Below are 15,440 nucleotides of genomic sequence, written 5' to 3'. Positions count from 1 at the left end.
GTTAATTAAGCTTTCTTTATCTAATCTTAATGATAATTAAAGTTATAATACGATTAATGCTATAAATAGGTCAATTTATATAAAAGTTTACAATATGTTTTTTAAAGTTTTTGACTGACTCTAATCAGTTGTATTTAATACAACAGTGGAGTAACGAAGGAGGAGGAACGGGTCTATTATACCTCGGTCATCTTTCACAGAAAAGCCGTACAACAAATAAGATCTTTTGGGTAGTTTTATTTTTATTTTCTGTTTCAACTTTTTTGATAAAAGAGATTTGAGATTATATTCGTATTGAGCTATGCAATATTTTTGTATAAATCTAGGGCTTTATTTATATAGATATAGATATATGTTATGAAGCTAATATCAAATATAAAAGTACAAGATCAAAATAAAAAGTTTTTCTTCAGAACTAAGTTAAAAGGACTTAACCAATTTTCACTGACAGTCACATATTTCCAAACCCAATATCAGTCCTGATAACGTTTGAATGAATTTTTTGTTTCAAATTTTAAAATCTAATCTTAGACTGTGAAATGAAGAAGATGAAGAAGGTGTGAAATAGTTCTTGGTCACTATATTTTTAGAATATTCCAAAAGTTCTACCTGTCGTAGTTTTAAAGTTAAATAAAAAAACGATCAAATGGACCTTGATTGGGTCCAAATTTAGATGCCTTTTGGTAGGCCGATTGGGCAGAAATTACATTCAAAAGAAAGGTCAAGAACTATATTGAATTTTAATAACTCTACTGGTTCAGAAAATAACAAATTTTGATCGACTAATTTCTGTTTTGACACACTGTACAATAGAGTTAGGGAGCGTCTACTTAACTACGGTAATTTATTATAAAATATTTTAAGGTAGGAAATTTTTTGGCTTACTATTTTTATTTCTTTTATTTTATTAGTTTTTGATAGTGTCAAAAAAGTGTAATATCCCGGCCATCAGTTATACTCACTACGCCACTGTAATTACAAGTAGAAAGATAAAGTGTCGATGTTTATAGTAACAAAAATATAAATCGGAGAGGAAATAATTTATTGTCAATTTATAGTGCCGATAGTTACCTTATTACGGTGTTCAATTTTTGCATTTATATGGAACTCAAAAGCTTATTTATTGCACAAATTAAATAATAAAAATTCTCTTATTACAAAATTTTTACTTTAAGAAATGGTAAAATGGATTTTATAGTTAAGTATTCATATTCAGTACTAAATATGTTGGCATTGAAGGAACTAGTGTTTTTAATAAACTTAAAACTTATAATATACATATAAGTATATTATATTAAATTTGTTTTACGTACTATTAAAATTTTTTTTACCTATAAAATTATATTAGATAAATAAATTTTGATAGGCCCATGACTTTTTTGTGTTTTGCAAAGAATACTTTATAACATAACGTATTTTTTAATTGAAGAGTCAAGTTGCTGTGATGTTTATACGAGCGTATATATAACTGTTATATAGTGCATAAAGATTTATTGGTACAATTAACGATATATATTTCACTTCAAGTTCAAATAGAGAGTCACAATGACTACTGTAAACCAGATGAGTTGAGCATTTGGAATACTGGTAGAACCTTGTTGTATTGATGACTACCTCTAAGTTACCACTAAAATATTAACACATTAATTACAAATGGGAGCTATAGACAAATTACAGTATGTGTACAAATTCCGTAATTTCAGATGTGTTTATAAAACTTTCTTGTAAAGAAATCGATATTGTTATTTGTGTGGACACAATGTCCCAGTTATAAATATGTTAAGAGAAATACATTATATCAAAGTTGTCAATGTGTTGCTCATGTCCGTCGAAGAATTATCTAACCTGGGTAGTAGTTTATTAATAGCCACTGTAAACTACTTTTAATGTAACTCTAGAATTTGTAAGGTCTAATTAGATTTCAACGGTATCTTAAATCAGTATTAAAGTATCTTGTCCTTTTGGATTTCCCGTCTTTACGTCATCTATCTTATCTGCAAAATATCTTATATTATCTTATCTGTTGTTATATAAACAATATTTTACATAATAGTATACTTTTTACTGTATTACATTAATAATAATCTTAAATTATTAAAGTTTAGGTTGCTGGTGCGATGTTTAACGGGTTAGCATGGACTGCGTTATCACCTTAAAAAAATGGGTCTGTCCGAAGAGATAGATTGTCGACTCTGCTAAGAAGCAGGCGAGAAGAAGAAAACGAGACTTGCAGTCACATTCTCTGTGACTATTCAGCCTTGATTTGGGTCAGCAGGAAGTCACTAGGTCGATAACTACTGTCCTCTTGTGACATTAGGAGGTTCTCAGCGGTCGACATTCTGGCTTTCATTCGCAGCACAAAAGATCAACCATGGTCGCAGTTGTCCGCTCTGTTGGAAGCTCTAGTACCAACACCATCTACAAGAATTACTCCGTTTATTCCTATTCCTAAATTATAATTAAATGTCAAAAAAACTTGTCAAGATAATGCCTTATTAAGTTTGTTAAGAGTTTATTGAAAAAATTTTTTTTAAACAAAGATACGGATATAACTATATAATATAGATCTCGAACAATCTCATGTGGTTTTGTGTATATGATCCTTTTAAATTTTTTGTTTTTTAATAAAATTTTGCTTGTAGATGGTTTTGGTACTAGATACCTTATTTGAAAAGATTTAAAAAGAATATTATGTTACTAAGATTTAAGACATAATTGATCATGGTTTTAAAAAAAATATATTTTTAAACAATTTTAATTTGAAACGATTTTATAATAATTTTAAAATTTGTGTACATTTTCTTTTGTTCGCAAAAGTTTCCACTTGACCTTGTCAAAGACCAAACCCATCTCCATGCACTTCACTATATAAAAATATAAAACAAACCTAAGCTGTACAAAATTAAAATACGATCGTTTTGTGAAGCTAAAAGGTTAACTACACTTTAAATAGTTTTTTCTTTTTTTTTGTAAATAAAATACAAACGAACTAACATAATTGCAAAACGTCTAGTTACGCCCGAAAGAAAAACAAATTATTTATACAAAACGAAATGAAAACGGCACCTCACCATCAACGTGGGTTCGTAAGTTGGCTGGGTTAACCCAATTATGCACTGGAAAAAATACTTATACTCACTTATTATTCCGTTAGTTTCGCACATTTTCTTAACAAGTACAAGTAATTATAACGTCTAAAATACAAACAATAATTATGACAACAACAAAAAATGTGCTGAAGTAGAGTAATTATCGGGTTAACATTTTTGAACTTGAAGAGGAAAATTAACATATTTTTATAAGACTAAAAAAATATATAAAAAAGTGTAACGGAAATGGTTCACAATTTATGTGAAATAAATTTTAGAAACTAAAAATTACATTATTAAATAAAATAAAATTTCTCATAAATTTCAAAAAATTTAATTTTATAAATTTCAAATTTTATAATTTAAAATAATATTATTTTTATATTTATTAATATTTCTACTAATATAATTTCTAGAATTTTTTAATATTATTTTTATTTTAAAATGCGGCCCTATGTCCCACTAGGGGAACGGACACTAAGAGAAAAATTCAATTTTAAACTATTAACAATGACTGCAGTCATCTTTACGAAATTTTTAGTATTTTGCATTCAAGCCTATACATATACAAGCCTATATATTGTTATCGTCAGATTTTTCTACAACTTTCGATTAAACACTTGCAACTCTTTTGATAACACCGCTTTTCTTATCTCATACCAAAATCTTTTTATAATATATAGAGATTTCAATGATTACTTCAATCATATTTAAACCTGAAAAGCAAACTGAACTGTAAATATAAGTGCAGTTAAAATCAAATATGTTATATTTACCTTATATAAAGACATACTCCCTACAGTCGTTTTAATTAGTACAACTATACCTTTGTTGCGAACACATTGTATACCACAGGAATGTATCCTTGCGAAAGGCTTCTTTGCTGAACGCAGATTGTACATAAGGAACGGAAAAGAAAAATATAATAAAATCATTAGTTACTTCAAAATAGATCAAAACCCACATATGGGACAAATATATCTTATCTAATATCCAACTTATCAAGCATCCAACTAATCCAGCGCCCTGAGTCTGTTTTTGCTCAGTGATTAATGCCTGCTGATATAAAAGCAATGAACAAATTTATGAGGGCTTGAAATTACTCCTTATTGCAGACAGATTCAGTTGGGGTTTAACTTCCTTTTTCTTGGAGAAGTACGAAATAGGATCAGTAATTCCTTATATGTTATAACAGTTCAGATTTGCATTAAAAATATCTTTCAATTTATTAAAAAAAGAAACAAAATATAATAAGTACATTTCTTTATTGAAACGAAAAACTTTAATTATATATAATTAATATATAATTATATATATACATATATATAATTATATATAATATATAATTATATATAATATATAATTAATAATTATATATAATATATAATTAATAACTATAATAATTATATATTTAACAATATGTATATTATTTTGTATGTGGATCGTTCTTTAACAAACTGGAGAAGTTTTGACCTCATCATCTTTGATTTTCTTTAATTCTTCTCTTCGGGTATTAGAACAAACAATATCAAATGCTTAAAATATTTACAAAATGTGGAATCAATTATATGAAAAATTTAAAAAAACTTTTGGTATCTATCTCAATCTATCTCAGATATAACCAATTAATAGTTAATTTAAAATGCAAAAATTTCTTCTTAAATCGTAAGAAGTCTAAAACAGTTTGTAAACAAAATGTCTGCAAAACTAAAGATAATGAAGTCAATGTTTGTCAAAATCCATATTAATTGGAAAAGAATAACTCATATTCTCCAGGCATAATTTTTTTTACTCCAGAACATCTCTATCATTTACTGAAAGTAAGAGTTTTGATTTTAAAATTAGTGGCATAAACAAAACTATTGCAAAATCTGAAGTCATGACGTTAATTTTATACAAAATCCATCTTGTTAGTAAGAGAATAACCCATATATCCCAGGTATAATTTATTTTCATACACTTAATGTAAATCATCAGGTCTCTATCTTTTACTGAACTTGAGAGTTTTCATTTAAAAATTAGTCTAATCAACAAAATTACAGCAAAATCTGAAGTGCTGAAGTCAATTTTAGTTAGAACCCATCTTGTTTGTAAGAGAACAGCTCATAGGTTCCAGGCATAATTTATTTGTAGAATAGGATCTATTAGAAATTGCTAGATTTGAGAAAAATTAATAGTGGATTTTGCACGGTACTAATACTTTATTTTCTAATAGTGACAGTTCTGAACAAATACAATATAAGATCAACCACTTAACTTGAAAAACTGTGACTAATTATGTTTCCTGATAATAAAACTGCCAGGGTACCAGTTTAAGATTGACTAGTTCGATATAACACTGCAAAAATCATTAAAGGGACACGAAAGTTCTAGTTATACAGTTGTCAAAGAAATTAAATCTATTTGTTTTAAAATATTCGAATAAAATTTTTATTTTATTTTATTTTATTAAATAAGTGGTTTTATTTATTAGTGGGCATTACTCAAATTCTTACTGTAGTTGCTGTACCATTTATAAAAATTTATTTAAAGAACCACCACAATAGTAACTTTGATTATTTACCACAACAAATGCATTGAGTTGAAATACCTTAAATAACTAATCCAAACTTTATACTCGTGTGATATCAATTATGTGCAGTATTTAAAAACTTAACCCAAAAAAATGGTGATTAAAGTAAAAATAATTATTTAAATACACAAACTTCTACGTTAATTGAAAATTGTTAATTGTAACACTTAAAGCTAAACCATGTGAATGTAGCTAAAGTCAGAGGTTATGCACTCGTGTCCATTAAATGCCTTGAAAAAAATTAATGAGCCCAAGTGCCAACCCAGTGACTTCAATTGCATACCAAGTTTTGGAAAATAATTGTACAAGAGTGCGTACACATAATTAAAGGCGTGAACACTATTCATACTCATAAAAGTGGAGCAGCTGTAACGGTCATAAAATTTTTGATGGCACATACGAGTATGTAACCAGATGTAGAAATAGTTGTCAGATCTAAAAAGTGAAATATTCGTATAATAATATTTAATAAACTAAGACATTATTGGAGACAATATTTTATATTGCTTAATTTACTCATATATATTGCATTATTTATTATATAAACTTTTCATTTTGACTGGTTGTTCGTTGAATTTATTAAATTTTCACTGCAATGAATCATTTTCTTTAATTTAATAAATTAATTAACAGTCTATACATATGTTTGTATAATTGATATTTATAGTAGTAGTAACAAAAAGTATGAAACATTCACTTCAATATTTTTGTAGGCGTCTAAAAATTTTGTTATAATATCAAGAAATCTTCCATTTTACACATTGTTTTCATGATTTTATTTGATTCCTTTCTTTTCTATTTTCTATTAGTCACAATTACTAGTAGAGTTAAAGAATCTGTATAGTGTGGAAAGGCTTTCTATTTGATTTTTTTCTTTTCTATATAAATAATAGTTTTAATTACTGGTAGAGTTGAAGATTGGAAAGGAGCTACAATGAATTCTTCGAATTAGGATTCTTTACGCTTCAGCAGTGAAGTCAGTCCCAAGCTAAGCATGGGGATAAAGAGCTGGGTTTGGAAAACATCGTGAAAGTAGTGACAAATTTAGCACATTACATTTATTATATATAGAATATTTCAAAAGTTTCGAATATATTATATATTATATATTATATATTATATATTAAATCTATATATATAGTATATATATATATTACATATATTTGACTGTTATTGAACATAGAAACCAGGGAAGGCAAAACAAGATTTAAATCTACAACAATATATCATGTATGCTTGTCCAAATGATCTAAAAAATGTTGAATCGTTGGTAACAAGTTTATTCTGTACTAAGCCAAGTGATCTACAAAGTACAGAATCGTTAGTACAAATTTATTCTTTAGAATATCATCTAATTGTTTTTTTATAAACGCATTAAAGTAATTGACTACAATTAAGATACACCGATTATTTCTGAAATATAGGAATTCTTCACAGCTAGTTTGTCTAATACAAAGTTACTATAAAGTAGCAAAGACAAAGCAGAAAAGAGGCACGTTTATCGTTTTCCCCACAGCTGTGACAGGTATAATTGAAGGAAAGACTCAATCTTCTGGCATGGTTACCTTATCTATAATGATGTGTAGGTAAACCTATCATAAGTCTAATATCACTACGGGTCATCTCATTAACAGTATTGTATTGAATTTTTTTTTAGTGAAACATGTCTAAATTGTATACAGATATCTGCATATCGTTGAGTCTATCTATCTATTATTAAAAAGTTGATCACAGAAACTACTCAGTAATAGCTTACACGATGTTAATGATATGGTCACATTATTTAGGTGTTCCGAGTGGAGTCCTGAAGCATCCCTTCTGGCTAACTCATCTGTTTGACAATTGCTGAAAATATCCCTATGACCGAGAACCCAATTTAGAGGAATGTTGAGCTGCGAACGACATCTCCTTTATATATGTGCAGCAGTCAAAAACCAGCCTAGATATAAATTGGATTGAACTCAAGGGCTTGAAAGCAGCTTGACTGTCTGGTAATATATATACATAACAGTTAAAAATATCATCCAATTTCTGATAAGCTATAGCTTCCCTAATAGCGATCACTTTCACTTGAAAAACACTATAAAGATCAAGAAGCCTATAGTGGTAAGATTTGTTCAGTTCCTCAAAAAAAAAACTTCACTGCCTACACCACTACTTGTTATGGGTCCATCAATAAAAACAGTTAGGCCCCTTCCTAAAGAGGGACCTCCTGACAGCTATATATCTCTAGATGGAAATACTGATGGGTTTAGTTTTCTGTAAAACCATACATGATGGATGGTTCAGATATAAGTTCTTTACCAAAGTCAAAGCCCATTTAAAAAAATTAATTTCTTTAACTGTGCTATAGTTGATTTCTTTAATTACGTTAATGAGAAAACAAATCAAAAATGACTATTATTCCTTTTTATTACTCTTATTTATATTTTTATTAATTTTTTTTAATTATTTATAAATATTTCAGTTTACTGTTTAAACACCTTAGCTGCAAATAGCTGTTTTCGTTTTACTGTAACTAAAAATCAATAATTTTTTATTCATATTTTTAATCGTAATTGTTTAATCTTAATTCTATTCCATTAATCTACATCTTTTTAAAAAAGTAAATCGCCACGACACACTAAACTATCTAAGATCATAAAATATATATATGGTATGTATATGGGCAGCTTATGACTGATTCAGGTGTGTGGGTTAAGACTTTCAAGAAAAGTTTCGAAATGAATTGGCGAAATCGCCCAAAGCCGAGTCAATGCAAAAGAAAGGCCAATTTAAAACCATATCAATTAGACACTGCAATGCTCTAGTTACGTTTCACATTACCGGATTTTTAATGGCAACTTATGTAATATATTTATTTATTAATTCCACATGCTTTCAGTTTCACCCAAAAATAAAAATTTATATGAAATGAAATTTCCAAAATTTATTAATATTTTATAGTTTGAAAACAAAACTAGAATACGTCATTAGAAGATGACAATACTTTGATGGTTTTAATACATAAGTAACTATTATTTTTAATTAATTTGAACTAAGTTTAACTTTTTATCCATTTTACATTATTTTAAGTTCAAGGTTGATTTCCTTTACTTCATTTGAAATCCGCATTCCAAAACGAATTAAAATTTAATGGCTTCAATTTTGGTTGGGTTCGGTCTGATTGATTTCAAATTAGTTTTCAATATTGCGACCAATTTTTAATAAATTTAAACCACTGCGCAAAATAATGACAGTTCACATTTTAATGAAATGTAATTCATTTCGTTGAAGTCCGTTTTACTTTATATTTCTTAATTAAATTTTAAATTATTTGAAAAAAAAATTTATTTGATGAACATAAATAAAAATGAATATTATGTGTTGCAGTAATTAAACTGTTCACACTATATCATATAAGTAAGTGATATGCTAGAGAGGTCGATTCATTTGTAGCGCAGAAAAGAAGAAGTTGTAGGGCAGTAACGTAAACGGAATCAGTTTATAGATGTACGGCTGTCTACTTGACCGATTGTCTGGAAGTAAATACATAATGTACTCGCTAAGAGTTTTGGTTGCGATGAAATATAAAATATATATTCCATATTATATTTCTTTTTTATATTTTTTTAATATAATTTTTTCAATATACAATCATGAATTTAGTTTAAAAGATACTGCAATAGTTCGATAATCTGAAACGTAATGATCGATTCAGTCAGCTGTGACTGAACTTAGAGTCTATAACTTAAAGTCTGATATTAAATATTAAGACGAAAAAAAAGGTTTTTGCAAATATGAATATCAAATTTTCAGTATTATGTACTAATATAAATAAATTTTACCTTTAAAAAGCAGTGAATTACCCTATGAAACTAAATTCACATCAATTTTAAAACGAACACTTTCATCACATTTACGCAAGCAATCAATGTTCAACATAGCTTATATTTATGTAGTAAAAAAAGCACAAAATGAAGCACAAAATGAAAAGACAAAAGAGAAAAGAGAAAAGGGAAGTGACACATTGATCTCTAGTGTATACCAAAAACTCTAAAAGGAAGAAGACAACGCGAAAAAAAAATTTGAAAATAAATGTGCCCTTATGTGGAAACATTTTTAAAAAGGTATGTACAAATATTTTTAATTCAAAAAAAAATTATTAAAAATTATTATATAAAATTAACAAGTAAGTTCAATTTAATGACTAGAACAATCACGCCCATTACTTCTTAATGTGCGTCTAAAAACAATATCTAAAATAAAATTATATCGACCTCAAACTTCCACAATTAAATTGTGTAAAACTCCTAAAAGACATTGCATCTTACAATTTTTAATGAAGAGGGAAGGTGCTATTAATTTCAGCCAAACGTTTTAATTAGTAATGTTCTCTAGCCTATTCAGCGATCATTAACCATATTCTTTATAGGTATCTAGAAGTAGAAGTAGAAGTAGATTCATAATTCCATCAGTTTCGAACTTCTGTGATTTATTGGCGAAAAGCTTGAACAAGTTAATTTCAGCGACTTTTCGGTTAGTCAATTTTTTACTAATAGTGGGGTATAAAAATCAATACAGACAAAACCGCACAAGATACTAACAGAAAATTTGTGTATAAGCAATTGCTTCTACATGATGTATCAATTCTAACAAGTACCAAAGCCAAATATCTTGGAATAACAATAGACCAAAAACTCATTTGGAAACATCACATTATCCGAAAAAGAAATGAAATGAAACAAAAGTTTGACCAATTTTATTGGCTGCTAGGATCTATATAAACACTTTCCTTAAAAAACACAAAACACTGGTATAATCAATGATAACAATGCCATTAATTCGATATAGCATCGAACTGCCTCCAAATTCAACACTCAAATTATTCAAAGGCAACAATCAAAAATATTAAGGACCATCATTCAATGCTGATTGGTTTATACCAAACAAAGAAATTTATAAAGACTTAGGCGTTGAGCTAATAACTGAGGTGTTAAAAGCGGCTAGTGCAAAACATATAACTCCACTACGTACACATGAAAACTCGGAACTCCAGATATTACCGACGAAAGAATCAGTTCACACCAAAAGACTCAAACTCAAACAACAAAACCGCGGGTATTTTTATATGATCCAATAAACAATTAAAAACAATGCTTTTGTATAATAATTCTAGTCGGTAAATTTGTTTGTTGGGATATAAATTTGATCACCGGTTAGTATTATCCCTAAATAAATTATAGACTGGTATTGTTTCGCACATTTGATAATAACTTCATGCGGCTTTTCATATCAACAAGAAAATTTTTATATACAAAGGTGATTAAGTCCAGAATCATTAACGTGATTTCCTGCTTAATATCACGGTGTTCTTCATATTCGCATCGGTATATTACGGCCCATTGGAATCTCCTTAGTAATTCCGCCAGTATCAGTGAAGAAATGTGTGTAAGACATAACTTTCACCTTGGTACGATGCGAGGCCTATTCTAAGCCTCTGCTACAATGTGGATTGTAGTTCCCGGTGGTGAATACGCAACTCCACGCCGAATGAATGATACCTGAACATTCTTCCCACGTTAATTTGGGTATTAACCACAGCCACTAGGAGTCCAATCTCAACTGGTTAGCACAGCCGAAGCTGCAGGCCACTGACCCCCGTAATACCGGATTCACACCTCCGGTCGTGTATCGCAAGTGCCGTGTCACTTACTACCATACACACTTCTTACACAAGTGTGGACGTGGCACCGGGATTTTAGTTGCCTCTTACGACAACAAAGGTGGTCAGGATGAATTTGCATCCTTCGACTAGAATATGTAAAAGATTTACTTATAGAGATGAGCCTATAATTGTTTTTCACTTATAAATTGTTTTGACTTTAAGGTTTAATGTTTAATATTGTTCATTTAGTCAGCAAAAAAAAGCTATTAGTTATGTTAGAAAAATGTTTAAACTATGATACGCATATATAATATGAAAATAAATTAAAAAATTTTGGTCTACATTTTTAACATATATTCTCCCAGTTACCAAAATTTTCTGAATATTTCGAAATGTTTTCCGCGATGACCTACACAAAATAGATTCTCACATGATATCAAGGCTTTGCGGAAGTGCCAGAAGTTTGGATGATCTTCAATTGTTTCCATTTAAATGGAGGGAAAACACATTTTTCTAAAATATTATTTATTTAAACAATAAAATATTTGGTGTACCTCCAGCACAGGAAATACTCATATACTCATTGTCTGACGGCTGGCTTAAGACCTTAAGTGTAACATTTCGGATATTAAATTTGAGATATTTTTATTTGTTATTGTTCTACTTAACAAGGCATACAAATTAGAGGCATTTTAAGATTAAATAAATAAAGCCAAGTCATGCATTTACTAGTGTGGATATAACATACAATATTTTATTAACTCTTTTGACAATTTCATTGCCAAATTTTAATATTAATTGCGGTAAGTGTATGTTAAGTGTGTTAAAGGGAACCTTTAAATGTGCTACTTGATACGAGTATAATAACTGTTCCCTGAAGTTTCTCATGAGATTATGAGAAGTCAAAATAGATATATGTAACAATTGGTATTTAACAAGAAACAAAACAAAAAGATTGTTTTAGATAAATTTTCTTACAATCTACAATTGTTTCGTTTTGTTTTTATGAATTTATAGTATGAATAGTATGAGCACCTGCTTGATGAGACTGGCCTTTGATTTGATATAAAAATTGCATTTCTTTTGTTATGGTTTTTGCATTTGAACAAGTCCAAAACTGAACTTATTTGTGCTGAAGACAATAAAAACGTATATGAACGCGTAACGAATACGTAATCGTATTGGCCATTTGCCTATAAAACTGTTAAGTTTATAAGCTGCTTTCTTAAGTAAACTAATTTTGCAAGAAAAACATAGGAAAAAAAAATAATGTGGAAGACTTCAGACAAAACAATAAAAACTTGCCTCAACAAAAACTTCGACATCGACGACGGTAAAACAATCGAGCCAGCAACAACAATCCATACGACATTCATTCATGACTTTTCTTCCGATTTGTTATTTGGCTAATCACTGTTCACTGCTCAGCGATCAGCGCTCAGCGCTCACACTTCACCGCTTACTCCTCGTTACAGAGGCAAATGTAACGGACTGAGGTAACCGAAAAGTAGTGTCAAGTATGGCTATAAAAATTTTAATGTCTATATAACTATACAGGGTGATAACTACATGTATAATTGAATCATAATTAATGTGAGAATTAGTGATTTATTAAGTAGAAAATCGATGATTTATTAATTTATACTTAAAAGCCATAATAAATGAATGCAAATATTTTGGAGATATAGCGAAATTAAAGAAAATATATATTGTCTCGAATATTGACTGCAAAAGGAAACCTTTAACACAGATAGGGGCAGGGGGGTCCCTTAATTTCAGCCCTGGGTACACACATGATTGACTGTACAAGAGTTGGTTGCTATTATTAGAATAGCCGTAATTTTTTCTTTCAGAGTTGTAAAAAAACAACATTAAGTCTGGTTGAAACAAGCTGGCATCACTTTTAATATATGTTAAATCGAGAAAACAAACCAGCTCATTCGGAGAGAGGTTTTGAAAGTCTTCATCTGCTAGTAGTTATGCATCTAGAATTTTATTTCATCTGTAGCCTAGTGCATCACAGTTGGTGATCAGGTGTTCCATAGACTCTTCCTCATCATAACAGTATCTGCAAGTATTTGTGCTGGATATACTTTTTTTTTGTGTAGATGGTTATTGTAGGCGGAATGGTCTGTTAGTACACTAAAGAATGTCTTTAAAGTCTTCTTGTTTAGAGTGAGAATAATGTTTACTCGATTTATTCATGACATATGTTTTTTGTTGTGTAGTATAGGAAAGAAAAAAATTGTAAATACTAACAATTAATTAATTTTAAAAAAATAAAAAATAATTAATTTTTGAAGAGCAATGGGTATTTTTATCTTATATATTTAAATTAATTAATTTATTTATGTAATTTAGTTTATTAGTAAATGAAACGCTCATATGATTTCATCGGATGGCTAAAATTTTGCAATATATTTTCAATGAACATTCACATAAACACTAGACGTGAAAATTTTTGCGAGTAAAGCCTAACTCTAAAGATTTTAAGACCATTGTTGTTGCTGCACATGTTTTGTTTCGTAAGTTACGAGTATTTTTTTGCTACTCTGAAAGAAAAAAATTACAGTTAATATTGTATTGTGTAATATCTAAAGAATCTCTTTTACTTCAGCAGTGTACAGAGAAGTTTGGATCTTTTTCAGGCATAATTTTTTCATATATTATATATGTATATATATATATATATATAAACTTTTCTGTACACTGCTGAAGTAAAAGAGATTTTTACAGATAATTATATATATATAACACATATGTATGAGTAAATATATATTATATAATATATAATACATATATATTATATAACAATTATGTGCCTTTCATACATCGTGTCCACTCGTGTGTAACTTTCTAATAGTCTGTAAAATGTTCTATTAACAGTTTTCATATTTTCCGGATGTATGTCTGACAACTCGGAGTTGTAAGTCAATTCTTATTCATAATTAAAATTATACTGTGCATAATTTTTTTTTTCCTATATGTATAAGCAGGATTTCGTCCAATGATAGTTAAAAATATTTCTGAATCTTCATACATATTATGGAGTCATCGGTTTTTATCGTCTATGATAATCTAACAGCATTTTTTATAATATTGAAGAATTTAATGTAAAGATTTATATATAACACTAGAGTTCTGTTTAATGTAGGTTTTCTGTTAGAACTTCTTAAAAAAATGTGCTAGAACACTCTAGAAAAATGGCCATCATAAAACTGAAGTACAGCTTTGGGTCAGTTGGTTAAGGTGCGCTGACTCTGTGCTACAAATTTGGCAGGACACGAGTACAATTCCTGGTACTTGCAGTCTCAAAAATAATTATATACGAATAAGTAAATACAGGAATTATTTCCAAGACCATTGATGATGGGTATTTGGCAATACTTAAAACAGCTGTATGGTCAGCCATAAATTTAATTAACTAAAATAATGTAAAATAAATTTCTGTTGTTGTAATTCACTACTATTTGAAAAACCTCTTTATAATTTAATTAAACAATATGTTTTAAAATAGACCATCCAGGAAATTAAATAAATTTCATTGAAGGATTGTTTTTTTTTAATCAAAATTTGGTGATATTTTTTAGTCTAAAGAAATTCAAGTCAATTAACAAGTAGCGTTTAAGCCAACACTTCGAATTTAAATCAACTGTTAATGTGCATATGCAATTACGTACTTTCATAACGTTACGCTATTTGCTCTTGTATTGCAATGAATTCATTTGATTGCAGGTGTTTGAATTATTTCTTTTTTTTTTCGAATTTTTAAGTCTGCAACTATAACAGCGGTCAGTGCTCGCCTTTCGATATAAGAAAAAAAAATAAAAATGGATGTAAACATGCAAAATGCAACAAAATGCACTCGATTGTGGACAACAGTAGGCATCAGAAGAAAAAAATCATTTTAGCAGAGTTTTCTATAACAGCTTTTACTGATTTTATTGTCTTCAATTACAGCATCGCTTCTACAATGAAATAATAATAACAGCAACAACAATAACAGCACAACATAACAGCAGACAACAGTAGCAGCCGCTGTTATGCTTCAATGATGTTGAAAATAAAAGTCGAAATGTAAAGTAAAATTATTACATTTGCATTGAATCGCGTGATGGAAAATAGAAAAATT

This window comes from Teleopsis dalmanni, chromosome 2, assembly GCF_002237135.1.
Source record: "Teleopsis dalmanni isolate 2A chromosome 2, ASM223713v2, whole genome shotgun sequence".
NCBI lineage: Eukaryota > Metazoa > Arthropoda > Insecta > Diptera > Diopsidae > Teleopsis > Teleopsis dalmanni.
This window is presented reverse-complemented; position numbering follows the sequence as displayed.